This window comes from Lynx rufus, unplaced genomic scaffold, assembly GCF_022079265.1.
Source record: "Lynx rufus isolate CCGP_SWC_20201006 ecotype Redwood Valley unplaced genomic scaffold, mLynRuf1.p SCAF_11, whole genome shotgun sequence".
Classification (NCBI taxonomy): Eukaryota; Metazoa; Chordata; class Mammalia; order Carnivora; family Felidae; genus Lynx; species Lynx rufus.
The window spans coordinates 22,538,758-22,565,456 of NW_025814825.1; the positions used below are offsets into that span (position 1 = coordinate 22,538,758).

At 39.7% G+C, this 26,699-nt stretch overlaps 1 protein-coding gene and 1 pseudogene across 4 annotated transcripts in view; both read left to right on the forward strand.

Annotated features, from left to right (window-relative positions):
- The window catches only part of NRG3 (neuregulin 3), a 1,058,853-nt gene that overhangs the window by 391,611 nt on the left and 640,543 nt on the right, over positions 1–26,699 (forward strand). The window lies entirely within an intron of this gene.
- On the forward strand, positions 7,185–7,279 carry LOC124507359 (uncharacterized; annotated as a pseudogene).

The following is a 26,699-nucleotide window of genomic DNA, read 5'->3' on the forward strand; positions in this document are numbered from 1 at the left end:
TGATTTTTCAGTGTCCCAATCCGGTTTTATTACCCTTTGAAAGCCAGTATTACAGGATTGTGCCCTATTTTAAAAATATTAGTTTATTTAGGGGCACCTGAGTGGCTCAGTTGGCTAAGCGTCCTACTCTTGATTTCCCCTCAGGTCATTATCTCACGGTTCGTGGGTTCAAGCTCCACATCAGGCTCCGTGCTGTCAGCACAGATTCTGTCTTGGGATTCTGTCTCCCTCTCTCTCTGCCCCTCCCCTGCTCACTCTCTATCTCTCAAAAGTAAATAAACATTTAAAAAGTGTTAAAAAGATTAGTTTATTTAATAAAATTGTAGCTTACTCATATAGTTAAAAAATAAAATGATTCAAAAAATAAACGTAGAGTTTCAGTGTCCCCCTACAAGTCTGAACACCTCGGAGGTACTATTGTTAAAGTTTCTTTTTGTGGTATTAAAACTGTACTTGTACATCTATATCTTAATTTATCAACATTATTCCAGGTAGGTTATATGTGTTCTCAATCCACCATCTTTTTTTTTGAAGTCATTGGCTTCTTTCTTACTGTAATCCTTCCAAAGTTGACATGGGCATAGGAGTTAGGAAACTTTTTGAAGTTTATTTTAGATTACAGCTGCATAGACTGAAATTGCAGAAGAAGACAATATCTATATATTATTTATTTTATTTGTGCGATATTGAAATGTAAATTTTCTAGAAGGGTCAGGCACTGACTTGACCTGAAAAGTCAGACTGTTTCTTAATGAGTCTAGCTTCTCTCAAGGCAGAAGGCCAGTGAAAGATACACAGGGATAGATTAGGGAAACTTTCAGCAGAAGGAGAATCGGTAGCAATCAGGGTGTCTGGAGTCCAGGACCCGTCTGTTTCAGATGTTGGAGAGGGGATTATCTTAAAACAGAAATAATGGCTCTTGTATTTATTTACCAAACCTTCATGTACTTCTACTATAAAGGCCATCTTTCAAAAATATCAAAAGATATAACTGTACTTGTTATATATGAAGGAAAATTGATTTTATGAGATAGAATATAAAGTATGCTAGACATAATTGTGAAATTATGGAAATTTAGGAACAACATCCAAATATAACTCATGCTTCCAGTGATGCTATATATCACCTATGTCCTAGAAGAGAAAGTAATCACTTCGCATGTGATATTGTTAAGGCTTTAATATGCACATAACGTTGAAAAAGTAAGTAATAGAAAGATACAGCAGTTCTCCAAGAACTGAATATACTTGTGTATACTGTGCATAGAACTCAGTTTAACCATGATGATGGCCTGTTTATTTAACAGAAACAGTAAGTTCATTTGATTCTTCTAGACTTCATTTTCCAAAACACTTCCAGGGCAAAATATTACTTAAGCATAATGGACATAAATGGGTAATTGGCCCCGATTTGCATATAAATCCATTAACTCAAGGTAGTAATGTAAACAGGAAATTCACTCTAAATACCTATCCAAGTATGGCTACATCAGTTTAAGACATTAGGGTATTTTGCATTTAAGTTAAATGAAATGCCATTCTACAGGAGTTGCATAAACTGATCCTCAAATGTGGAAATTATGGTTCATAAAAAATACTAAATACTGAAGGGAAATGAATTTTTGTGTTTCTATAGGTTATCTTTATACATGGCTGGAATTTTCATAAGTCCATTCCTATGGGAAGGTGTAAAGGAACTCAACAACACATTTTGACATGATTTTGCTTTGCATTGTCACAGAGACATGTAGTACAGGATAATACTGAATAATGCAAACCAATGTTTTAAGCTTTTTCAGTAAAGAGTTCAGAAAAACTAACCTGTAAATAGTAGTAAATACCATATTTTTATTCTGGCTGCATAGGTGATGATATATAAATGGTACAGTATCATTTTGTGAGTTGTCTTGGTATACAGAGAGATAAATATTATTCTACAAAATCCTTGAGGACAGAAAAAAATGATGTAGTCATCTTAATATATGCCTAGCATATAATAAACACTCAAATATTTTTGAATTGAACTTTGTGTGTCTAGCACAGAGTGTTATTTTAAAACCCTTAAAACCTGTCAGTTCAAAAAGATAGTGTATTTCCTTTTTTAGCATTAAGCTAAACTTAAAGCTTTCAAAAAAATTTCCTGAAGTGTCTTACGCATTTTAAAAATTCTAAAGACAATAATGTATTTTATTCTTCATAAAAATGTTTTCTTTCTCTTTAGTGAAGATGATATCATCATCAAGTCAGATGATTTAAATTTCAGATACTTCTGAGGGCCTGGGTGGCGCTGTTGGTTAAGCATCCTTCTCTTGGTTTTGGCTCAGGTCATGATCTCAAGGCTTCAAGGGTTTGAGCCCTGCATCAGACTCAGCACTGAACACACGGAGCTTGCTTGGGATTCTGTCTCTCTCCCCCTGTCTCTGCCATCCCCTACTCGTGCTGTCTCTGTCTCTCTCAAAATAAATAAATAAACTTTGAATTTCAAATACGCCATAGCGGATATTTTTGTTCTGTTTTGTTTTTGTTTTTGTTGAATGTATTTATTTAAATTCAAGTCATTTAGCACAGAGTGTAATATTGGTTTCAGGAGAAAAACCCAGTGATTCATTAGTTACATATAACACCCAGTGCTCATCCCAACAAGTGCCCTCTTTAATGCCCAACACCCATTTAGCCCACCCCCTACCCACCTCCCTTCCTGCACCCTCAGATTGTTCTTGATATTTAGGAGTCTCTTATGGTTTGCCTCCCTCTCTGTTTTTATGTTATTTTTCCTTCCCTTGTTGTTTTTAGCTGTCTTGAATGTTTAACTTCTTCATTCAAATTGTTCATTAAAAGGTATTTTCAGTATAAGAATATGTGTTATTTTCACGGCCTTTTGAAGCCTTCAACCTACACGGGACCTTTAAGTGGTTAATAAATACTCTTTTTGAATCATAAAATAAAGGGGAAAAATATAGATTCTTACACAGGAAATCATTAGTCTAGAAAAAAACTCCTATTTATTTTTCTCTCTGAACTTGCACTCGGGCATGATTGTAAGTGTAGGGTGAGACCCCCTTGTTCAGATAATTGTCTTCCAAAATAGGGGCTGTAACTTGAAAGTGATAAAAGCTACATTGTAGTTTGAATCATTTTTTATTTTATTTTACTTACAGACAACTCAACTGATCACTGAGAATCTCTGCTTTGGAGATAAATAGGAATAATCATTTTCTTCACACTAAGGGAGATGGTAAAATTCAAAATTCAAGAACTGGTAGTTCCAGAGTAACTTCCCTTCCCTGGATGCATTTATACCCATGTTCCTTTCCCATCAGCCTTGACCTAGGGCCTCAGCCATCAGCTAAAGGACCCTATTACTCCATACTGTTCTGGTAATATCATGGCCTTAATGTTGCAGTGACCTTGTCAGAACTCCCAGTATTTCTGTCTGAAGATGCTTAAAGTTTAATCTTTAGGTAGATATTTTTCATGCTTTAGCTAGATTCTGGCCACAGTGAGTAATAAGAAGATGACTATTTTCTTCATCAGAATTCTAGGAAGTGACATGTCCTTTTTAGGGCAGCAGTGACAAAAGCAGATCGGTCTTCTTTTCTCAATCTTTGGAGAGCTTTGGAGGAACCAAAGCTGATGATAGGCATGATGTCATGAAATGTGATTTCTTGCAATATTACTTTGAGTCTTCAGTAAACTTCAGACATCACTACATGCCTTAGAAGGAGGGGTTGAAATTAGAGTGCCACACGTATGTGTCCTGATTAATAGGACATAAACTGATGAAAGTTTTGGGGATAGATCTAGACTTGTCCCTATTTTGAAATTAGGACCTCCACCAAAGTCATTAAATCTCCAAGGTACTGTTCCAGATAATAGAATATATAGATATCTATTAATATATATCTGTATCTATATCTATATCTATATCTATATCTATATCTATATCTATATCTATATCTATGTATATCTTTATTCTGACTGCATGGCATTACAAAATCATGCAACCTGAGACTGGGGGAGAAAGTTGAGGTGCATTCATGAATTTCTCAAGATCCACACATCTTGCTGAGGCAGTATTTTCTGCTTGTGTAGTGGGTGGTGCTGAATGACACGTTATGGCTTTAGATAGAGAAGGGTCATCTCGAGGTCTTAGAGGTACCTGGAGACTAGACCGTAATGTTTTTCCCACTCTTCCCCTCCCCTGTTTACTCTCTTCCATTGAGAATGCCCTCTGGCAGGACATTTGTGCCTCTAATAGCAAAAAGCTTTCTCTCCTAAAGGTCCATGCAAGCAGAATTGACAAGAGCAGAGTGAGTGAGCACTTTCACGCTGGTTTGGTTAACAAATTGATTTGAGAGCCAATCCTGGACTGTGTGAAATGAGAAACAGGTTCTTAAGTGACTGGAAAAGGATGGTGTTTAGTTCTTAGTTTTGACCCTTTTTTTTTTCTGGCCAATCCCCATGTCCCGGACTATAGTCATTGCTCTCTTTTCCACACATGGCCTGGCCATTTGGCTGAGGGTAACTCATGGCTAACGAAAATATAAGAAGCTCTGACCATCTCTGTGTGGAGCCATCATTCTCTTTTCTCTTTGCCTTGACAACTTATGCATTACCTTCAAATATAAACTTAATTTTATATTTAAATATAAATATTATATTTCTTTCATAAATATATTTATTTATAATAAATAACCCCAGGAAGGAGATTTATAGGGACTTACTAGGACAACAGGATCCCTGTTGTGATTAAGAGAAGAAGTGTTCAGACAAACGTTGGCATTGTAGGTGTGATGCATGAGCCAGGCAGAAACAACAGAGGAAGAATTCTGGTGCCAAACTAAGCTGCATTGGTTGGGAGGGTGAAGAGAGGCACAGAGGTAGACGTGGAGCTGACTACCGGGGCGCTGGTCCCCGCTACTGTTCTTCAACTCAGCATTCAGTTCACAGGAATGATGGTTGGGACACTGGAGTAGCTCCTAGAACTGAGTCCAAAGGACTAAACTCCATCTTCTGCCAAGAGACTCTGGATGGGGCACTAGGATGCTCTCCCTGACGTGGCCAGGCATAGGAACCCAGGGAGGGCAGAAGGTGGAGAGGGTGTACCCAGCAGCAGACAGCAGACATGGGCAACAGACATTATGTTTGTCTTGCCCTGTAATAGCTTTTAATTTATTTTTATATTATCTACTGGATGGGTTTGACGGTGGAAAGGGCCGTTGTAGAGGTCTGTTGGTGGCTTCATTCTGTATGTTACATGAGGTTTTTGGTTCCAGGTAGGATGGGAATCTTTTACCCTTATCCTCAGTACCGTATTCCATGCCTGTGCTTGTATGGTAGTAGGTCTCAAACTCACCTGACCACAGGGGATGAACAGACACAGAAATTGGGTGTCAGGGCAGTGGGGACTTGAGGACTTGAAGAATGTGTGGCCTGTCTAATCAAAGGGGCTGTGTGACTCAGTCAGTTGAGCATCCAACTCTTGATTTCAGCTCAGGTCATGGTCTCACAGTTCATGGGATCGAGCCCCGTATCGGGCTCTGTGTTGGTAGTGCAGAGCCTGCTTGGGATTCTGTCTCTCTTTCTCTCTGTCTCTGCCCCACCTCAAAATAAATAAATAAACTTTAAATACAAACTCAAAAGTACTTCCACCAGGACATATTGCTTGCCTCTTAGATGAGATATGTGTCTGCTTCAGTTTCCTCACATAGTGCCCTGTGCTTCTCTGATGAGGATTCACAACACACTTTGTTAGAGTCATTTATTTAAAGGCTTGGCTTCCATATGAGACTGTCAGCTATGTGGAGATAGGACCTGTACCTGGCTTGTTTCTTGCTGGTCTGACAGAACCTAGCTCAATGCCCAGTAAGAATCATCTCATAGTCATTTCAAAATGAATGAATGAATGAATGAATGAATGGACTTTTTTCCTTTTTCTGGAAAGATCATTAACAAATAAACCCTCTAGGCCACGGTACTCATGCTGGTCATTGGCCCAAATAGAGCTAAGGGAAATATCCCTGGCCTTGGAAGACAACCTTTGATTTGATTCCAAGTCTCCAACTTTTTCATCAGTGCCAGCACCTGCTGAAAAGGCCCATCAAACTGAAACTACTTTTGACTTATTTGCAATCTTTTTTTAAAGTTTACCTAGAAAGAAGCCATAAAAAACCCCATCTGATTCTTTTTCCAAAATCCACATAGACAATAAAGGCATTTATCTAAGTAATGTTTTGGCTTCACACAACATCAATAAACACTTCATGGAGATTAAAGTGACTGAAAACCTTTTATACTTGTCAACTGATTTCTGTTGGCTGTGTTGATTTCCTTTATAAAGAATAAAAAGAAAGTAAAGTTGTTTTGTGTTAATACATTTGGGGTGGGTAAATGATTTTCCTTAAATCACTTTTTCCTGACAATGAACATGGAGTGGAAGATTATTAAAACTGATTTCTCACAATGTTTGCATACCTCAAGCAAATATGTGGGGCTGTCTCCATCAGTGAATGCCATGTGTCGGTGTGATTGATGAATTATAATTAACCTTGGCAATATGTTTTTACAGTTAAACTAGATCAATCGAAATTAGTTATCCTGAGAGACAGCAAAATCACTTATATCCTCAGCTTAGTGCAAGAAGTAATGTACTTTCCTTGGAAGAGTTCTCAAAATATAGCGAACGCCTACTTTGCTATTGAGTCTACTTCGAAAAGTAAATGGGAGGTCAGTGGGATTGAAATAACTTAACTTGAATGAGAGAAGTCTCCAGGCTGATCTAACAGCACCTCTCTCAGGATCTCTGAGTGGGGACTGGAGGCAATGCTAATTAAGAGGTGGGGCAAGTACCTACATAAAACAAGGTAAGGGGAAGGGAAGGAGAGGGAGAGAGGTAGCATTTCAGAACCTTCTTTTCCCCCTTTCTAAACAGAGGGAAAAGCTGAGTAAAGGATCTTTATTTTCTAAACATACATTAATAAAAGTGGCATCATGTATACTAACACTGAATTTTATAGAATGATAAGAAGTAGGGCGAGAAATCTAGGTCATTTAAACAGTTGGGTTCCCTTTGGCTCGGCATGTCATGTGACAGTTTCTCCTGAGTGCTGCCTTTGACAATGTGATGCAATCTAGTCCTTGGAAAAATCTCCTTCTAGAAGACTTTATCGCACATGTTTCCCTAGGCTCACTTCTGCAGCATGTATACAATTGGAATGACTCAGAGAAGAGTAGCATGGCCACTGTGCAAGGAAGACACCCAAAGGTTTCCTCAATGCACCCAGCAATATTCACTGTCAGATATCAGATGGCCTTGTTTTCCTGGCTTGTGCAGAGCTTGAAGAAATGCTATGAAAGATAACCAGAAACATTATCTTGAAGTTCAGTTATACACTCACTTAACCATAGACCTTGTACTTTTAACAGTAATTATAGGCGTCTTGGAGGTATCACTTTGAAGGCTCTGCAAAACCTTCTTTTGGCAAGGTGTTTGTCTACCTTTGGACTACAAAGTAGTCCAAAGCTATAAGTAGCTTCTATACGTAGCTTTTATGCTCGATCATCCTGCATTTCTTGTGCTCCCAAGAAGGTTCCCAAAAAGGCAATTATTTATCACTGTATTAGCAAGGAGTACTCTAATAGCTCCTTTGCATGAGACATGGGCAATTAAGGGAAGAGCAGTTGCAGCTTTTACAACCCCCTAATGACCATCCATCCTGTGGCAGCAGGCCCACCCAGAGCAGACTGATGTCTGCTTGCCAAGGGCAGACCTTTGGACCCAGAAACAGAAACACTAGAGATAACTCGGGGTGTCTGACAGTTGTGGCCTGATTAAATAGATCTCATTTTTCATTTTCTTTTCTCACGTGTAATTTGACTCTTTCCTGAAAACTCTCTGACGCTGTAAATTGTGGAAAGAGTTGTGAGTTGAAATTGGTACTTCTGTGAACTGGAAGACTTGGAGTGACATCCTGGTGCTCTTAACCAAACTCTGGGTAGGGAAAGGAGAAGCCATGTGCTTGCACATGTTGGTCGCAGTAAGAGTGGCATGCGACACTGTCTGTTGTCATGAGGCCATAGCTTACTGGCCTTCAGACCTGGATACCTCAGGGGAACAGACCCAGAAACAGGAAGGCCCTCTGTGATTGGTACCTCACTTTTATTTTCCGGATTAGACTTTTCTCAACATTTTCATTGGAGAAAAGTTGGTGGGCTTATTAGGCTCCTGCGCCAGTCTCCATCCAGGATGAATTATGGCCATGGGATGCCCAGTCATGGGCCCGGATGGAGATAGTATGATTGCTGAATGAATGGTGTGCAAAAAGAAAGGGAGAGTTGGAGAATTTAACCTTAGGAAGGAGATTTATAGGGACTTACTAGGACAACAGGATCCCTGTTGTGATTAAGAGAAGAAGTGTTCAGACAAACGTTGGCATTGTAGGTGTGATGCATGAGCCAGGCAGAAACAACAGAGGAAGAATTCTGGTGCCAAACTAAGCTGCATTGGTTGGGAGGGTGAAGAGAGTCACAGAGGTAGATGTGGAGCTGACTACCGGGGCGCTGGTCCCCGCTACTGTTCTTCAACTCAACATTCAGTTCGCAGGAATGACGGTTGGGACACTGGAGTAGCTCCTAGAACTGAGTCCAAAGGACTAAACTCCATCTTCTGCCAAGAGACTCTGGATGGGGCACTAGGATGCTCTCCCTGACGTGGCCAGGCATAGGAACCCAGGGAGGGCAGAAGGTGGAGAGGGTGTACCCAGCAGCAGACAGCAGACATGGGCAACAGACATTATGTTTGTCTTGCCCTGTAATAGCTTTTAATTTATTTTTATATTATCTACTGGATGGGTTTGACGGTGGAAAGGGCCATTGTAGAGGTCTGTTGGTGGCTTCATTCTGTATGTTACATGAGGTTTTTGGTTCCAGGTAGGATGGGAATCTTTTACCCTTATCCTCAGTACCGTATTCCATGCCTGTGCTTGTATGGTGGTGGGTCTCAAACTTACCTGACCACAGGGGATGAATAGACACAGAAGTTGGGTGTCAGGGCAGTGGGAACTTGAGGACTTGAAGAATGTGTGCCCTGTTTAATCAATGTGGCCCAGTGTTGTTCCACTGTTATTTGTTTTTGTTTTTGTTCCAGGAGTGGATGGATATGTGCTAGACAGATGACTGGATTTTTTGTAGGGAACCTTTAATTTTGTAACATTACGAATTTTAATTTTGTGACATTACAACTTTCACCTGCTCTCGTGTGAGTGATTAGGAGCCAGTGAAAGTTGCGGATTCATGTTTAAAAAAGTCGCTTCCTTGTCACTAGCATAGACCCACTAGTTGTGGGTCCCCCTGGAGGCCAAGGCACTGCATAGGATTTGGGGCAACAGAACTGAAGAGCTCTGTCACACAGAAGTTACAAGCATGGCTCAGGGCTGGCTTGAATCCCAGCACGCTATGTACCGGCCATGTGACCTTATGCAGATTGCTTAAGGGTTCTGGCCTCAGTTTCCTCATTTATTAAATGGAGAAAATACAAGCCTGTGCTTCATCAGGCTGTTGTGATGACCAAGTCAGTTGAGGCACTTCAGTGGCAGAGCTATTTGGCCTTGCCATTAAGAAAGAGGCAAGGAGGTGGGGCACGGTGGCCCCCAAGTGGGAGTCTGTGGGCAGCTGTGCCCAGGCCCCTGGGATGCTTTTCCACTAGCATCTCCACATACTTCCTGATTCCAAGGGTAGGACCCTGGTGTCTGAGTTTGCGGCATACTTCCCATACGACTCTGCTGCTTCCCTGTGTGCAGAGCCACTTGACAAACAGAGGGAGCTGGCTCTTGGGGCCCAGACTCTGCCTCTTGTGTTTATTAGCTGTATTGCTTTGAGTTGTCGTCTTCCTCCATCTTAGTCTCAGTCTCTCTGTTTTCCATGCACACCTTGCTCTGTGAAGATTGAACATCTCCAACACAGTTCATGGCGCATAACATGTACTCCATAACCATGAGTTCTCCTATCCTCTTGATCTCAGGCTGGTGAAAGGCTCACCGTTATGATTTGGGAAATACTCTGAAGGAAACAGAGCAGGAAACTGGGCTTCCAGTGATGAAGACTGGGTTCTTTGCACGCTTGGCTCTGAAGTGGGATTGCAGTCACTTGGGGGTTGATTTGCTGTGTTGGCGTCTGGTGAATTTGTCGGTTCCACAGTGCCATTCAGGAGTTTATCCGTGGCTTTTTGTATTTCCTTGCACAAATATAATTGAGGAGCTTGAATTCAGTGTACATTACTTTTTGAGAAAATTAATAATTATATGAACATGCAATGATTTCTGGCAGTACACAAAGTCATACTTTCATTAGAAAATAGCTATTATAACTCAGCAATTTAACTGTTCATATGCAACCTTGATTCATATTTTGCCCAAAATAGTTCAACCTATAAATAGCCAGTTAGGAACAAAGAAGTGGCAGAAAGAAATCTATAGTTCGGTTTCTATGGTATGCAACATCATATGACAGCTTAGGGAGACACACAAGGCAGCAGGTTTTCAATGATGGAGATACAATAATATCTATTATAATTATGCTAAATATATCCGTGCTTGTGAATTACTCATGCCAAGAAATGTGGTGTTCTCAGTCACCTGGAAGATGCCATGACACCCAGCCTCACACTGGGTCATGGGAATCACCTGTGTGACCCCACGCCATGGTGCTTCTCGCAAGGCATCATCTCTGTGTATCTCTTCACAAAGTCTTAAAACCCTTTATGCTTAAGACTATTGTTTCATCTTTGAATTTTTGGCAATCCAGAGCATGCCAAGTTTCATCGTGTTGCTTAGAAAAGAGTTCTTGAATGAATTCATAAATGAAACTGGGGTTATGATTTTGGCTTTTCAGTGGCTTATAATTTTCTCAGTTTGCTTAGAAGGAAAAATGAGTTGGGGGAGGGGAGAGCAAGCAAAAGCACCATTGCCATTCTTAGCATGGACTTTCATTACGAATTGTTCCAATACAAAGCACACACTCAGAACCTAGAATTAACTGGCACTCACTGTATGCCACCTGATGATAGTGACAAATGAACCCACTTTAAAATGGGAGGCAATATGTGCGTATCAAGGAGCTGCAGAGATGACAATGAAAAGGTGCATAGCAAGTGATGAATGGTCAGGTGTGAGTGCCATGAGCCCCCTTGCTCCAGAGATGGATAGTTTAATTGTTCTCGAGTTGAATTCATACCACAGACACCACAAACAACTTAGTTTAATCAGCCAGAAACATGGGCTCTCATAGATTTAAATTCAGTGCAGGTGATGTTTCTATATAGAAAGCTATGGAGATGCTTGTTCCACACAGACATAAGAGGGAGCACAAAAGACACTGACGTCATCCCCATGATTTAGACTAGACTATCTGCCCTGAAGAGTTGGCACTTTATTAACAAGCAGTGGTGTTTATCAGAGGAACCTATTTTGCATTTGATCTGTTTCTTTGAAAAGGTCAACTTTTCTATAGAAAAATATTTCTACTTCATCAATGATTTCCTTAATAACTTTCTCTAATTTCTCACTTACTTGTGTATCTCTTCTTTTCTGTACTTTCTATATAGTGATTTAATTTTAACACCCCCTAAATGCATGGCATTGAATATTTGGGGTTTATGAAGAGACTTTTTCTTTCTCTTTTCATTTCCTTTCTTTTTGTCTTTTTTTTTCAAATATTCTCTTGGGGTGCTGGGTGGCTCAGTCAGTTAAGTGCGTGACTCTTGATCTCAGCTCAAGTCTTGATCTCAGGGTTTTGGGCTCAAGCCCTACATTGGGCTCCACGCTGGGTGTGAAGCCTACTTAAACAAACAAACAAACAAACAAACAAACAAAAACAAAACAAAACAAAAAACCCAACTTCTCCTGTCACTTCATCTTAGGATGTATTGCCCTCCTTCAAAGAGGCACATGCTCAGTGAACTTGTGTTTCATGTTAACCTTACTTTGATACCAGATCTTCTTTCCATTTAATTCCATTTACTTGCTCCCCAGTTCTATAATGTATGCATTGTTCCTTCTTAGTTGGTGCTTGCACGTATACAGGAAAACACATTCTATTAAAAACCCACTCAGCTTTACATTAAGATTTTAGCTGTGTCTGAAGAATCCCCCAAGAGACCATATTTTAGAAAAGAGATTATGGCTAAGCTCCTCTAACTTGTATTTGTTTGATTGATACCCACCCTTTTCTCTGAAAATAATTCAAGAAGTTGTTCCCCTTCACTGGGCCTGTTAGCCAAGGCTTAGCCCTCAGCAGCAAACAGATTTGCCTTCCGAGATGTTCCTCCTGCCTTTGGAGGAAGACAGCAGTTTATAGTCACAAAGTGGGTAAAGGAGCACCTGGGTCAGGGGGTGGAAACTTGAATTACCAAGTTGTTCTAAGAGAAAGCGGATCTTCTAACTTTAACAGACAAGAATTAATCTTTAATCTTCTGATATGAACATTTCCTAGAGGATGGAACAGTCTTTATTGAGGAATACCTTAAAAGACTCAACTTTAGGGAAATTCTGAATTTCTGGGACTCAGTAATCTGGCATCCAGTGAGTAGATGAGAAGAAGAGTTAATTAAAATATTGCAGAATTTGACAATCTGAACTGCAACCCAGCTGAGAAGAAGGGGACAGCATTAGCTGATGGAGCATGAGAAAATATGGGTCAAATAAAAGGAGGGTTTCTGGGGGTGAGGGGAGGGTAAGGGTGGGTGGGGAGGATCTTGGAGGATGAGAGATAATGCATTCCTGAGATTTCTAAAGTATTTAGTTTTTATTGTTTACAATCTTTTTTTTTTTTGTAATAAGATTAATTTTTGTAGACTTAAATTAGGCTGAATTCTGGGTTTAGGCTCATAGATAAAAACTGAAGCTGGTGAAGAAGAGGCCAAGAGGCTGAAGTGACAGGTGGCTATTGGAAAGCTTATTATGAGCAACCTGGACCAATGTGTTCTCCTTTCTTGAAACTTTGGCCCAGCTCTTAAGTTCAGCCAGTGGTCATTATATAAGAGATAGGTGTTGGTCATGATCATAACGGCTAAATCCTGGCCGGGAAAATTGGCCTGGCCAAATTTAGTTCTTCCAGAAATCAAGACTGATACTCAGATCTTCATTCTGATACATTTCTGGGGACAAATCTATGGATAGGTAATTCTCTGTAAGGGATGCCCCAGTGGAGTCCCACTCATTGCTTTATGATTACTTGGAAATTGAGATATACATCTTTCTTTGGTGCTGTGAATTTCTCTTATTATCTTTAGGAGCCCAATTGCATTCAAATACATTTCTTGTATATTTATTTAATGGTGAGATGGAGTTTTACTTCTGTTTATTGAGAGGCTATTGTATATTTCCTGTGTCACTTAGATTATTTCATTTAATACACCTCTCCTAAGTAGCTATTATCATTCCCATTTCATTACAGAAGAAACCAAGGATCAAAAAGATCCTTTAATTTACCTGGCGTTATTCTACTAGTCAGTGGGATGAGCTCAGGAGTTGGAAGCATGTATAGAAGAGATACTACTTTTGCTGGACTGTAGAGGATGAGGAGCATGTTCATTGATGCTCATGCAGGAGGAGCAGACAGTCAGGAAGAAGCAGGTGGACACAGGCCCGGTGCCATGCTGTCGGGATGTATTCGTTCAGTCAACAAATATTTATTGAGTTGCTAACACATGCCAGGCACGGTTCTAAGTAATGCATATAAAACTGTACAAAGAAATTCTTTGTCCTCTGGAGCTCATGCTCCAGTAGAATGTGGCTGTCACGGTGGTGGTGATGCTGCCTCAGTGGTTTGCAGCTATAGCTGGCCCTTTCATTTTTCAGGTGTTTCACATGCCCTCTGATGAATAACCCTCTATATATGCTGGCTTATCTCCCCACGCTCAATGTTATGAAACATACTTGTAAGATGGGTCATGAGTATCTTGATAATTTCCATGTGCCAGACCTCATCTGCATATAAGTGCACATTTGGTCGTGTTAGCATTAACAGGCACGTTGTAGTGGCTGGTATACCAGGGCATCTCTTCCCACCCTGGGCACTGATTTATATGCACATATTTCTTTAGAAAAAGTTCTGCATCTTCTACCCCTGAGGATGTCTTTCAGTGGACCCTTCTTATTTCATGCTGATCTCTGAACTTCTCACCTTCTTTGTGGTTTGAGGTGCTAGAGAGTAGGCTACTGGCTCTTTCTCCAACTCTGTTTATCAACCTGGCCTTTGGCTAGTTCATTTTCTGATTCTGTTCTTCACTCCATCAATGATCGAGACTAAAATAGAAGGGGAGATGGGGTGAGGAAAAGGGTAAGTGGCATACCTCTTTCTGTCCCTCATTTCTCCTTTCCCCAAGAAAACCCTTTTTCTTTCTACCTTCAGCAGCAAGAGCCATCAGAGAAGTCCAATGGCTGACTCGTTATCTTGTGCTCTGCTTCAGAAAAGAGCAAACTAATTGCACCACAGGTAGAATGCGCATCATACAAATGAGAACGGAAGTTCCAATATCTGTGAAAGATTTGTTGAAGAAAAAGATAGTAGAGTAGATTCAAGGTTATCCCTATAGTAACATGATTCTCTCTCCCTTGCATTCAAATTTGTATTCTTGGGTTGGGATAAAAGATTAATTTACCAGAATTGCAGTAACACAGGATGTGTTCATTGGAGCTTGTTGCATATGAAAATAATATTAATTTCTTCCAGCTTTTCAATTTTTTGCCATGAAATTTCATATGATATATATATCTTCATTTTCCATACATGTGAAACACCAAATGAAAAATATTTTTGCCTCAATACACTATTTTTTAAACAAAGTTCTTTTTTTTTACTTTTTATTTTTTATTTTTTTTTCAATATAAGAAATTTATTGTCAAATTGGTTTCCATACAACACCCAGTGCTCATCCCAAAAGGTGCCCTCCTCAATACCCATCACCCACCCTCCCCTCCCTCCCACCCCCCTCAACCCTCAGTTTGTTCTCAGTTTTTAAGAGTCTTTTATGCTTTGGCTCTCTCCCACTCTAACCTCTTTTTTTTTGCCTTCCCCTCCCCCATGGGTTTCTATTAAGATTCTCAGGATCCACATAAGAGTGAAAACATATGGTATCTGTCTTTCTCTGTATGGCTTATTTCACTTAGCATAACACTCTCCAGTTCCATCCACGTTGCTACAAAGGGCCATATTTTGTTCTTTCTCATTGCCCTGTAGTACTCCATTGTGTATATAAACCACAATTTCTTTATCCATTCATCCGTTGATGGACATTTAAGCTCTTTCCATAATTTGGCTATTGTTGAGAGTGCTGCTATAAACATTGGGGTACAAGTGCCCCTATGCATCAGTACTCCTGTATCCCTTGGGTAAATTCCTAGCAGTGCTATTGCTGGGTCATAAGGTAGGTCTATTTTTAATTTTCTGAGGAACCTCCACACTGCTTTCCAGAGTGGATGCACCAATTTGCATTCCCACCAACAGTGCAAGAGGGTTCCCATTTCTCCACATCCTCTCCAGCATCTATAGTCTCCTGATTTGTTCATTTTGGCCACTCTGACTGGCGTGAGGTGATATCTGAGTGTGGTTTTGATTTGTATTTCCCTGATAAGGAGTGACGTTGAGCATCTTTTCATGTGCCTGTTGGCCATCCGGATGTCTTCTCTAGAGAAGTGTCTATTCATGTTTTCTGCCCATTTCTTCACTGGGTTATTTGTTTTTCGGGTGTGAAGTTTAGTGAGCTCTTTATAGATTTTGGATACTAGCCCTTTGTCCAATATGTCATTTGCAAATATCTTTTCCCATTCCGTTGGTTGCCTTTGAGTTTTGATGGTTGTTTCCTTTGCTGTGCAGAAGCTTTTTATCTTCATAAGGTCCCAGTAATTCATTTTTGCTTTTAATTCCCTTGCCTATGGGGATGTGTCGAGTAAGACATTGCCTATGGGGATGTGTCGAGTAAGGTCTTTTCCTGCTTTCTCCTCTAGGGTTTTGATGGTTTCCTGTGTCACATTCAGGTCCTTTATCCATTTTGAGTTTATTTTTGTGAATGGTGTGAGAAAGTGGTCTAGTTTCAACCTTCTGCATGTTGCTGTCCAGTTCTCCCACAACCATTTGTTAAAGAGACTGTCTTTTTTCCATTGGATATTCTTTCCTGCTTTGTCAACGATTAGTTGGCCATACGTTTATGGGACTAGTTCGGGGGTTTCTATTCTATTCCATTGGTCTATGTGTCTGTTTTTGTGCCAATACCATGCTGTCTTGATGATTACAGCTTTGTAGTAGAGGCTAAAGTCTGGGATTATGATGCCTCCTGCTTTGGTCTTCTTCTTCAAAATTACTTTGGCTATTCGGGGCCTTTTGTGGTTCCATATGAATTTTAGAATTGCTTGTTCTAGTTTCAAGAAAAATGCTGGTGCAATTTTGATTGGGATTGCATTGAATGCGTAGATAGCTTTGGGTAGTATTGACATTTTGACAATATTTATTCTTCCAATCCATGAGCATGGAATGTCTTTCCATTTCTTTATATGTTCTTCAATTACCTTCATAAGCTTTCTATAGTTTTCAGCATACAGATCTTTTACATCTTTGGTTAGATTTATTCCTAGGTATTTTATGCTTCTTGGTGCAATTGTGAATGGGATCAGTTTCTTTATTTGTCTTTCTGTTGCTTCATTGTTAGTGTATAAGAATGCAACTGACTTCTGTACATTGATTTTGTATCCTGCAACTTTGCTGAATTCATGTATCAGTTCTAGCAGACTTCTGGTGGAGTCTATCAGATTTTCCATGTATAATATCATGTAATCTGCAAAAAGTGAAAGCTTGACTTCATCTTTACCAATTTTGATGCCTTTGATTTCCTTTTGTTTTCTGATTGCTGATGCAAGAACTTCCAACACTATGTTAAACAACAGCAGTGAGAGTGGACATCCCTGTCGTGTTCCTGATCTCAGGGAAAAAGCTCTCAGTTTTTCCCCATTGAGGATGATGTTAGCTGTGAGCTTTTCATAAATGGCTTTTATGATGTTTAAGTATGTTCCTTCTATCCCGACTTTCTCAAGGGTTTTTATTAAGAAAGGTGCTGGATTTTGTCAAATGCCTTTTCTGCATCGATTGACAGGATCATATGGTTTTTATCTTTTCTTTTATTAATGTGATGTATCACGTGGATTGATTTGCGAATGTTGAACCAGCCCTGCATCCCAGGAATGAATCCCACTTGGTCATGGTGAATAATTCTTTTTATATGCTGTTGAATTCGATTTGCTAGTATCTTATTGAGAATTTTTGCATGCATATTCATCAGGGATATTGGCCTGTAGTTCTCTTTTTTTTACTCGGTCTCTGTCTGGTTTAGGAATCAAAGTAATACTGGCTTCATAGAATGAGTCTGGAAGTTTTCCTTCCCTTTCTATTTCTTGGAATAGCTTGAGAAGGATAGGTCTTATCTCTGCTTTAAACGTCTGGTAGAACTCCCCTGGGAAGCCATCTGGTCCTGGACTCTTATTTGTTGGGAGATTTTTGATAACCGATTCAATTTCTTCGCTGGTTATGGGTCTGTTCAAGCTTTCTATTTCCTCCTGATTGAGTTTTGGAAGAGTGTGGGTGTTTTGGAATTTGTCCATTTCTTCCAGGTTGTCCAATTTGTTGACATATAATTTTTCATAGTATTCCCTGATAATTGTTTGTATCTCTGAGGGATTGGTTGTAATAATTCCATTTTCATTCATGATTTTATCTATTTGGGTCATCTCCCTTTTCTTTTTGAGAAGCCTGGCTAGAGGTTTGTCAATTTTGTTTATTTTTTCAAAAAACCAACTCTTGGTTTCGTTGATCTGCTCTACAGTTTTTTTAGATTCTATATTGTTTATTTCTGCTCTGATCTTTATTATTTCTCTTCTGCTGCTGGATTTAGGCTGTCTTTGCTGTTCTGCTTCTATTTCCTTTAGGTGTGCTGTTAGATTTTGTATTTGGGATTTTTCTTATTTCTTGAGATAGGCCTGGATTGCAATGTATTTTCCTCTCAGGACTGCCTTCGCTGCATCCCAAAGTATTTGGATTGTTGTATTTTCATTTTCGTTTGTTTCCATATATTTTTTAATTTTTTCTCTAATTGCCTGGTTGACCCACTCATTCTCTAGTAGGGTGTTCTTTAACCTCCATGCTTTTGGAGGTTTTCCAGACTTTTTCCTGTGGTTGATTTCAAGCTTCATAGCATTGTGGTCTGAAAGTATGCATGGTATGATTTCAATTCTTGTATACTTATGAAGGGCTGTTTTGTGACCCAGTATGTGATCTATCTTGGAGAATGTTCCATGTGCACTCGAGAAGAAAGTATATTCTGTTGCTTTGGGATTCAGAGTTCTAAATATATCTGTCAAGTCCATCTGATCCAATGTCTCATTCAGGGCCCTTGTTTCTTTATTGACCGTGTTTCTAGATGATCTATCCATTTCTGTAAGTGGGGTGTTAAAGTCCCCTGCAATTACCACATTCTTATCAATAAGGTTGCTTATGTTTGTGAGTAATTGTTTTATATATTTGGGGGCTCCTGTATTTGGTGCATAGACATTTATAATTGTTAGCTCTTCGTGATGGATAGACCCTGTGATTATTATATAATGCCCTTCTTCATCTCTTGTTACAGCCTTTAATTTAAAGTCTAGTTTGTCTGATATAAGTATGGTACTCCAGCTTTCTTTTGAGTTCCAGTGGCATGATAAATAGTTCTCCATCCCCTCACTCTCAATCTGAAGGTGTCCTCAGGTGTAAAATGGGTCTCTTGTAGACAGCAAATAGATGGGTCTTGTTTTTGTATCCATTCTGATACCCTATGTCTTTTGGTTGGCGCATTTAGTCCATTTACATTCAGTGTTATTATAGAAAGATATGGGTTTAGAGTCATTGTGATGTCCGTAGGTTTCATGCTTGTAGCGATGTCTCTGGTACTTTGTCTCACAGGATCCCCCTTAGGATCTCTTGTAGGGTGGGTTTAGTGGTGACGAATTCCTTTAGTTTTTGTTTGTTTGGGAAGACCTTTATCTCTCCTTCTATTCTAAATGACAGACTTGCTGGATAAAGGATTCTTGGCTGCATATTTTTTCTGTTCATCACATTGAAGATCTCGTGCCAATCCTTTCTGGCCTGCCAAGTTTCAGTAGAGAGATCAGTCATGAGTCTTATAGGTCTCCCTTTATATGTTAGGGCACGTTTATCCCTCGCTGCTTTCAGAATTTTCTCTTTATCCTTGTATTTTGCCAGTTTCACTGTGATATGTCCTGCTGAAGATCGATTCAAGTTACCTCTGAAGGGAGTTCTCTGTGCCTCTTGGATTTCAATGCCTTTTTCCTTCCCCAGTTCAGGGAAGTTCTCAGCTATTATTTCTTCAAGTACCCCTTCAGCACCTTTCCCTCTCTCTTCCTCCTCTGGGATACCAATTATGCGTATATTATTTCTTTTTAGTGTATCACTTAGTTCTCTAATTTTCCCCTCATACTCCTGGATTTTTTTATCTCTCTTTTTCTCAGCTTCCTCTTTTTCCATAATTTTATCTTCTAGTTCACCTATTCTTTCCTCTGCCTCTTCAATCTGAGCCGTGGTCGTTTCCATTTTATTTTGCATCTCGTTTAAAGCGTTTTTTAGCTCCTCCTGACTGTTCCTTAGTCCTTTGATCTCTGTAGCTAAAGATTCTCTGCTGTCCTCTATACTGTTTTCAAGCCCAGCGATTAATTTTATGACTATTATTCTAAATTCACTTTCTGTTATATCATTTAAATCCTTTTTTATCAGTTCATTAGCTATTGTTATTTCCTGGAGATTCTTTTGAGGGGAATTCTTCCGTTTGGTCATTTTGGATAGCCCCTGGAGTGGTGCAGACCCACAGGGCACTTCCCTTGTGCTGTGGTGTATAACTGGAGTTGGTGGGTGGGGCTGCAGTCAGACCTGATGTCTGCCCCCAGCCCACTGCTGGGGCCACAGTCAGACTGGTGTGTGCCTTCTCTTCTCCTCTCCTAGGGGTGGGATTCACTGTGGGGTGGCCTGGCCCGTCTGGGCTACTTGCACACTGCCTGGCTTGTGGTGCTGGGGATCTGGCGTACTAGCTGGGGTGGGTAGACAGGTGCACGGGGGCAGGAGGGGCAGGCTTAGCTCGCTTCTCCTTAGGTGATCCACTTCAGGAGGGGCCCTGTGGCAGCGGGAGGGAGTCAGACCTGCTGCCGGAGGGGTGGCTCCGCAGAAGCACAGAGTAGGGTGTTTGCGCGGAGCAAGCAAGTTCCCTGGCAGGAACCGGTTCCCTTTGCGATTTTGGCTGGACGATGGTAGAGGGAGATGGTGCTGGCTAGCGCCTTTGTTCCTCACCAAACTGAGCTCTGTTGTCCCGGGGCTCAGCAACTCTCCCTCCCTTTGTCCTCCAGCCTTCCCGCTTTCTGAGCAGAGCTGTTAACTTATGACCTCCCAGATGCTAAGTCCTGCTTGGTGTCGGAACACAGTCCGTCTGGCCCCTCCACTTTCGCCAGCCAGACTTGGGGCTCTGCTTGACCGGCGGGCCGCCCCTCCGCCCCGGCTCCTTCCCGCCAGTCCGTGGAGCGCGCACTGCCTTGCCGCCCTTCCTACCCTCTTCCGTGGGCCTCTCGTCTGCGCTTGGCTCCGGAGACTCTGTTCTGCTAGTCCTCTGGCGGTTTTCTGGGTTATTTAGGCAGGTGTAGGTGGAATCTAAGTGATCAGCAGGTCGCGCGGTGAGCCCAGCATCCTCCTATGCCGCCATCTTCCTAGGGTTCCCCTAAACAAAGTCCTTAAAATAATGATTTTGCAGGGAACGCATACATATATATTTACAAAATAGGAAGTTCGTTTAGTGATTGCAAAAGAAATAATGGCTTTAATAACCACCACTCCACTTGGCGTCTGCCTGCAAGCATTGTTAGAACAATAAACATCACCCCATTCCCTGTGGCCCTGTTTTCTTTGAAGGTTCTATTTATGCCGTTCTAATTTTGACTGTATTTTGACATTTTCAAATAAGTGTATGGCATCTGTTGAATAAATGATCACTCAAAATGGATTTGCCTCAATTATCCCTCTAGTTTTAATCTCCTTAACTACAAACTCACCTTTCTTCATTCCTGCCAACCGTGACACCTGCATTCTCACTGCAACATCATTTTCAGGAAGGGCTATAGAACTTTGTTGCCTTAAAAAGGATCTTAAGGCCCTGGCTTTGATTTTTTTTTTTTTTTGTATAGCTGACACACAATATTCCATTGCTTGCAGGTGTACAGCATAGTGAGGTTGTGATTCAGCATCTGTCTACATTATGTTATCCTCACCACAGGTATAGGTACTCTTTATCACCACACAGCACTGTTGTGATGTCTCTTACTATATTCCCTATGCTGTGCTTTTCATTCCTGTGACTTATTCATTCTTAACTGGAAGCCTGTACCTCCCACTGCCCTTCACCCATTCTGCCCATCCCGACTCCCCTTTTAAGCTCCTAATGTTTTAACATTGCTCCTATTCCCCCTATTTTTGCATTTCTGTCGCGTGAATGCTTTTCTTCTCAGACCTGCACCACCATCTTTAAGAGAGTAGTATTTGGATGCTGCACATTTGGCTGCTCTGATAAATGGCTGACACTAACATTGAAGTCACCATGTTACAATTGCTTTGCTTAATTATGATTTTTTACTGTTTTTTTTTAAAGTTTTTTTTTAATTTATTTTGAGAGACAGAGGGAGCGAGGGAGCAGGGAACGGTCAGAGAGAGGAGATCAAGAATTACAAGAGGCTCTGCACTATCAGTGCAGAGCCTGATAAGGGGCTCAAACTCATGAACCCTGAGATCATGACCTGAGCTGAAATCAAGAGTCTGATACTCAAACAACTGAACCACCCTGGATCCCCGTGATTTTTTACTGTTATATTAAACTTTGACTGCACAAGTTTTATCCAGATTCAGTTCTTCTGTTGCATTCTAATGGTAAAATTTTCATTTTGCCCACATATTTAATCATGAAGGACATTCTAATATTGTCCATATTATATATTTATTATCTACCTGTACTGTGAATTAACACTGAAATATTTTAGTATATTTAGTAGATATTTTAGTACATGAATTAGTATATTTTTCCTCAAAGACAATAAATTATAATGATCTGAGTCTTAATGGTTGCTGAAAAATGTATTAATTTCGGTGTATAATCCCCAATTATTGCACACTTTCCTGGATTATTTTTTTTTAATTTTTAATATTTATTCATTTTTGAGAGAGAGAGAGAGTGAGAGAGAGCATGAATAGGCGAGGGCAGAGAGAGAGGGGGGCAGGGGATCTGAAGCGGGGTCTGTGCTAATAGCAGAGAGCCCGCCCCGGGGCTCAAACTCACAAACCATGAGATCATGACCTGAGCCGAATTTGGGTGCTTCACCAACTGAGCCACCCAGGCACCGCTACTTGGATATATTTTATAAACTGCAAATCTTGGTGGCTACCCTAGAAGTATTCCTGCTCAAAGACTCCTCTTTAAATATTTTAAAACATGCATTTTATACACACACACACACACACACACACACACACACACACGCTCATGCACACGTGCACACACACACCACATTTTTCCCTTTTGTACTAAGTTGGGCATCTGGTTTCAATTACCTTACACGTCTTCTTGGTCAATACTATTGCTGTCGCACTGGGATATCTATCAAAATGATATGTGGATCCTAGAACTAATAAGTAAGTTCAGCAAGGTTGCAAGATACAAGCTCAACACACACACATGCAAATCACATATTCATGTACTAGCAATGAGAATGGAAACCAAAACAAAAGCTACAATACCATTTAAAATTGCCCCAGCAAAATGAAATGATTAGGTGAAAACTTAAAAACCATGTTTCAGACTCTACATGCATAAAATTACAAAATACTGATGAAAGCAATAAAGGAAGACCTAAATAAATGGAGACACACATGATATGTATAGATTAGAAAACTCACATGACAAAGATGTTAATACTCCTGAAATTGATAGCAATTCATATAAAAATATCTGGAAGGTTTTTTTGTAGATAAAATTACTCTGAAATTTATACAGGCAAGTCATGTAATAGTTCAAAAATTATCTTAGAAAAGCAATAAAGTGGGAGGAAGCACTCTACTTGATACTTATTATATGTCTGTCATCATCAAGACGGTGTAGTATTGACAGGATAGGCACAGATCAATGGAACAGAGGAGAAAACTCAGATAGACTCATATAAATTTGTCCAACTGATTTTTGACAAATTTGCAAAGGCAGTTTAATGGAGGAAGGATCCTTTTTCTAACAAATGGTTCTGGAGCAATCAGATATTCATATGCCAAGACAAACAAACAGATCCCCCCAAAAATAACCTCAACACAAACTTCATGCTTTATAAAACAATTAAGTTAAACTGGTTAAGCACTTAAACCATAAAACTACAAAATGGACAATGTGATGTGCATTTAAAACTATACAACTTTTAGAAAAAAACAAAGGAAAAAATCTTTGGGATGTAGCACTCACCAAAGTATTGTTAAACTTGACACCAAAAACATAATATAAAAGGAAATTTTGATGAATTGGACTTCCACAAAATTAAAAATTTTTGCTCTGAGATATACCCTGCTACTAGGGTGAAAAGATAAGGCACAGACCAGGGGAAGAAACTTTCAAACCATATCTGACAAAGGACTAATATCTAGAATATAAAAAGAACTCTCAAAATTCAGCAGCTTAATAATAATTAGAAAATGAGCCAAAGACTTTGACACATTCACTGTAGAGGATATATACAGGGTAGATAAGTACATGAAAAGGTATATAAAAGGGTAGATAAGTACATGAAAAGGTATTCAACATTATTAGCTATCATAGAAATGCAAATTAAAACCACAATGAAATGTCACTACACACCTGTCAGAATGACCAAAGTTAGAAAAGGGAACGGAAAGAAAATAGTGGCCACACTAAATGCTTTTGGAGATGCAAGGAAACTGGAATTTTCAAACATGGGTGGTGGGAATGCAAATGGTACAGCATTATAGAAAACAGTTTGCCAATTTCTCATAAACCTATGTGGGGAAAATACTGTATGACCCAGCAATTGCATTTTTGGGTATTTACTCCATAGAAAGAGAAACATACTAACACAGAAACTTCTACATGAATGTTCATACCAACTGTATTCATAATGGCCCCTAAATTGGAAACAATCCAGTTCCCCTTTAACAGATGAGTAGTTTCTATAATACATTCAAAATATGGAATACTACTTAGCAATAATAAAAAAGAATAAACTATTGGTATATGAACTCACTTAGATGATCTAGAAAGAATTATGCCAAGTTTTAAGAGCTGATCCCAAAAGGTTAAATAAATACTGTGTGATTCCATTTATATGACATTCTTGAAATGGCCAAAATATAGAAATAGAAAACAAACCTGTATTTTCCAGGTTTTAAAGAAAGGGTGCAGGTGGAAAGAAAGTGGCAACATAAAAGGGCAACTTGAGATACCTTTGTAGTGATAAAATTGTTCTTCAGCTTGATTGTATCCATTTAAATATCCTGGTTGTGACATTGTACGATTACGTTGTAAGATACTACATTTGGAAGAAACTGGGTAAACTTTATACAGGAGCTCTTTGTAGTATTCCGTACAGCTCCATATCAAACTCCAATTATCTCAAAATTACACGTTTCATTACAACAAGCAAATAAACAAACAAACACATACATGGATGAGACTCCTAACTCCTCTGTGAATGCTCCCCTAATCCCGATGCATAGGTGGGGGACTTTATTTCTCGGTATAAGTTAGGCTCTTCAGCCCCTTTTAAAAAAAAATTAAGTTTAGTAATTGGAGGGGAGTGCGGTGCACAGAGCTGAGCCTCGGAGGGGCAGAGAGAGAGGGAGACACAGAATCTCAAGCAGGCTCCAGGCTCTGAGTGGTCAGCACAGAGCCTGATGCGGGGCTCAAATTTACCAACTGTGAGATCATGACCTGAGCTGAAGTCAGACTCTTAACTGACTGAGCCACCCAGGTGCTCCTAGGCTCTACAGGCTCTTACACTGAACTCAAATTTTTGTTAATTCACTATGGCATGGTACCCTGAATACTTGATAGACACTGCCAAAATGACATCAGTACATCTACTATTTATCAAAAGTTTATTTGATAACAACAATGTTCAGAAAGAATTACTTGATGGCCACCTTTTTTAAAACTTACCTTAGAGCCTGTAGGGGGCAGAACTGAGTGCCTGGTTTTATTTATTTTTGAGCTGCTACAGAACTGCATTTATAGAATCATGCTTTGATGGTCCTATGAGAAATACCCTTTTTGTCCCGAGAACTATAGGAATTATATTTTCGAATGCACATTGTAAATTGTATGATCAGGTTTTCTCCTTCGCTTAGGTAATTGAAATGCTAGAGCTAAATAGGGACTAGTCTCTGGCAATGTGTGGGTCACTGTGATATGCTTTTTTAGGCATGGGAGAGCGTTTTATGTTTAATTCATATGTCTTGTTAGAGCTTATGAGTCTTTGGAAACTGCTGTAAATCTCTGTTAGATTAAAATGAAATAAATATGTCCTGATGCATATCTGCATCAGCCCCTTAATTTGCCATAATTACATGAGTATGTCCTGGATATACATTGAGATACTTGAGAAATCTCTTCTATTTCTGAAATTTCTGTAGGTCTCCTACAAACTTACCTTTATCAAGCGGAGCTTGGCAAACAACGTTTTGAATCTTCTTCTTTTGACTTCTTTTCTCTTCTTAACCCTCTGACAAATAGTCTGGTTTGAACTTGCTATCCTGGTTGTGGCCTTTGACATCCTTCCAGTATGTTCTCCTTCACTTCTCACCAAGGGAAAGAAATAATCTGACTTGCATGCCCTCCCTGAGCTCCATGGGAGTCGTCCCAAAAGAGAAATGGCATCAAGGCCTTGGACGTGTATTTTAATTTAATCTTAGTTTCAGTTTCCTCTGATGGAATCCATTCTTTGACCTTTACAATCCCTGCTAAATTCAGTTCATATTTCAAACCCTCTTCAAAATGGCCAATTTATTTAACCGTAAATAAAATTAGCCTTGGATAGATGCAAGATGGATAAAGCATTGTTTTCGATAAATGGAAAATATTGAGTCTGTCATTTCTAGGGCCGTTTCTAGAGTCACTAGGAACTATTGAATTTTTTTTGTAAAGCTATATTGTATAACTAATAAGCTTAAAGATTATATTTTCCTATTCATGGAGTCCATATATGTTTGTTAGTTTGAACATTATGTACACATGCATACGCCACATCCATATTATGCTATGAGACTTCTTAAGTCATTTTTGTGGAAATAATCCCTTTGGCTTATCATTTATCAAGACCATGAAAATGTAAATTCTGCATCAAAATGCCTGCTCTGTCTTTAGTTCCTGTTTCACCACATGATTTTTCCTTGGGTTATTCTGTGATTTTTCCTATCTACTTATGCTCTTTTATTTCCCACTTCTAGAAAATATGAGTTTGCCATACATAAAATCTGATGTGTCTTGTACTCAAAGTATGTAAATATTTGAGGATAACTGCTATAGACCAATCAGCAGTGTTTATAGTTCTGTTTGTTCCCTTTTTTTTAAATAGCTCCTAAAC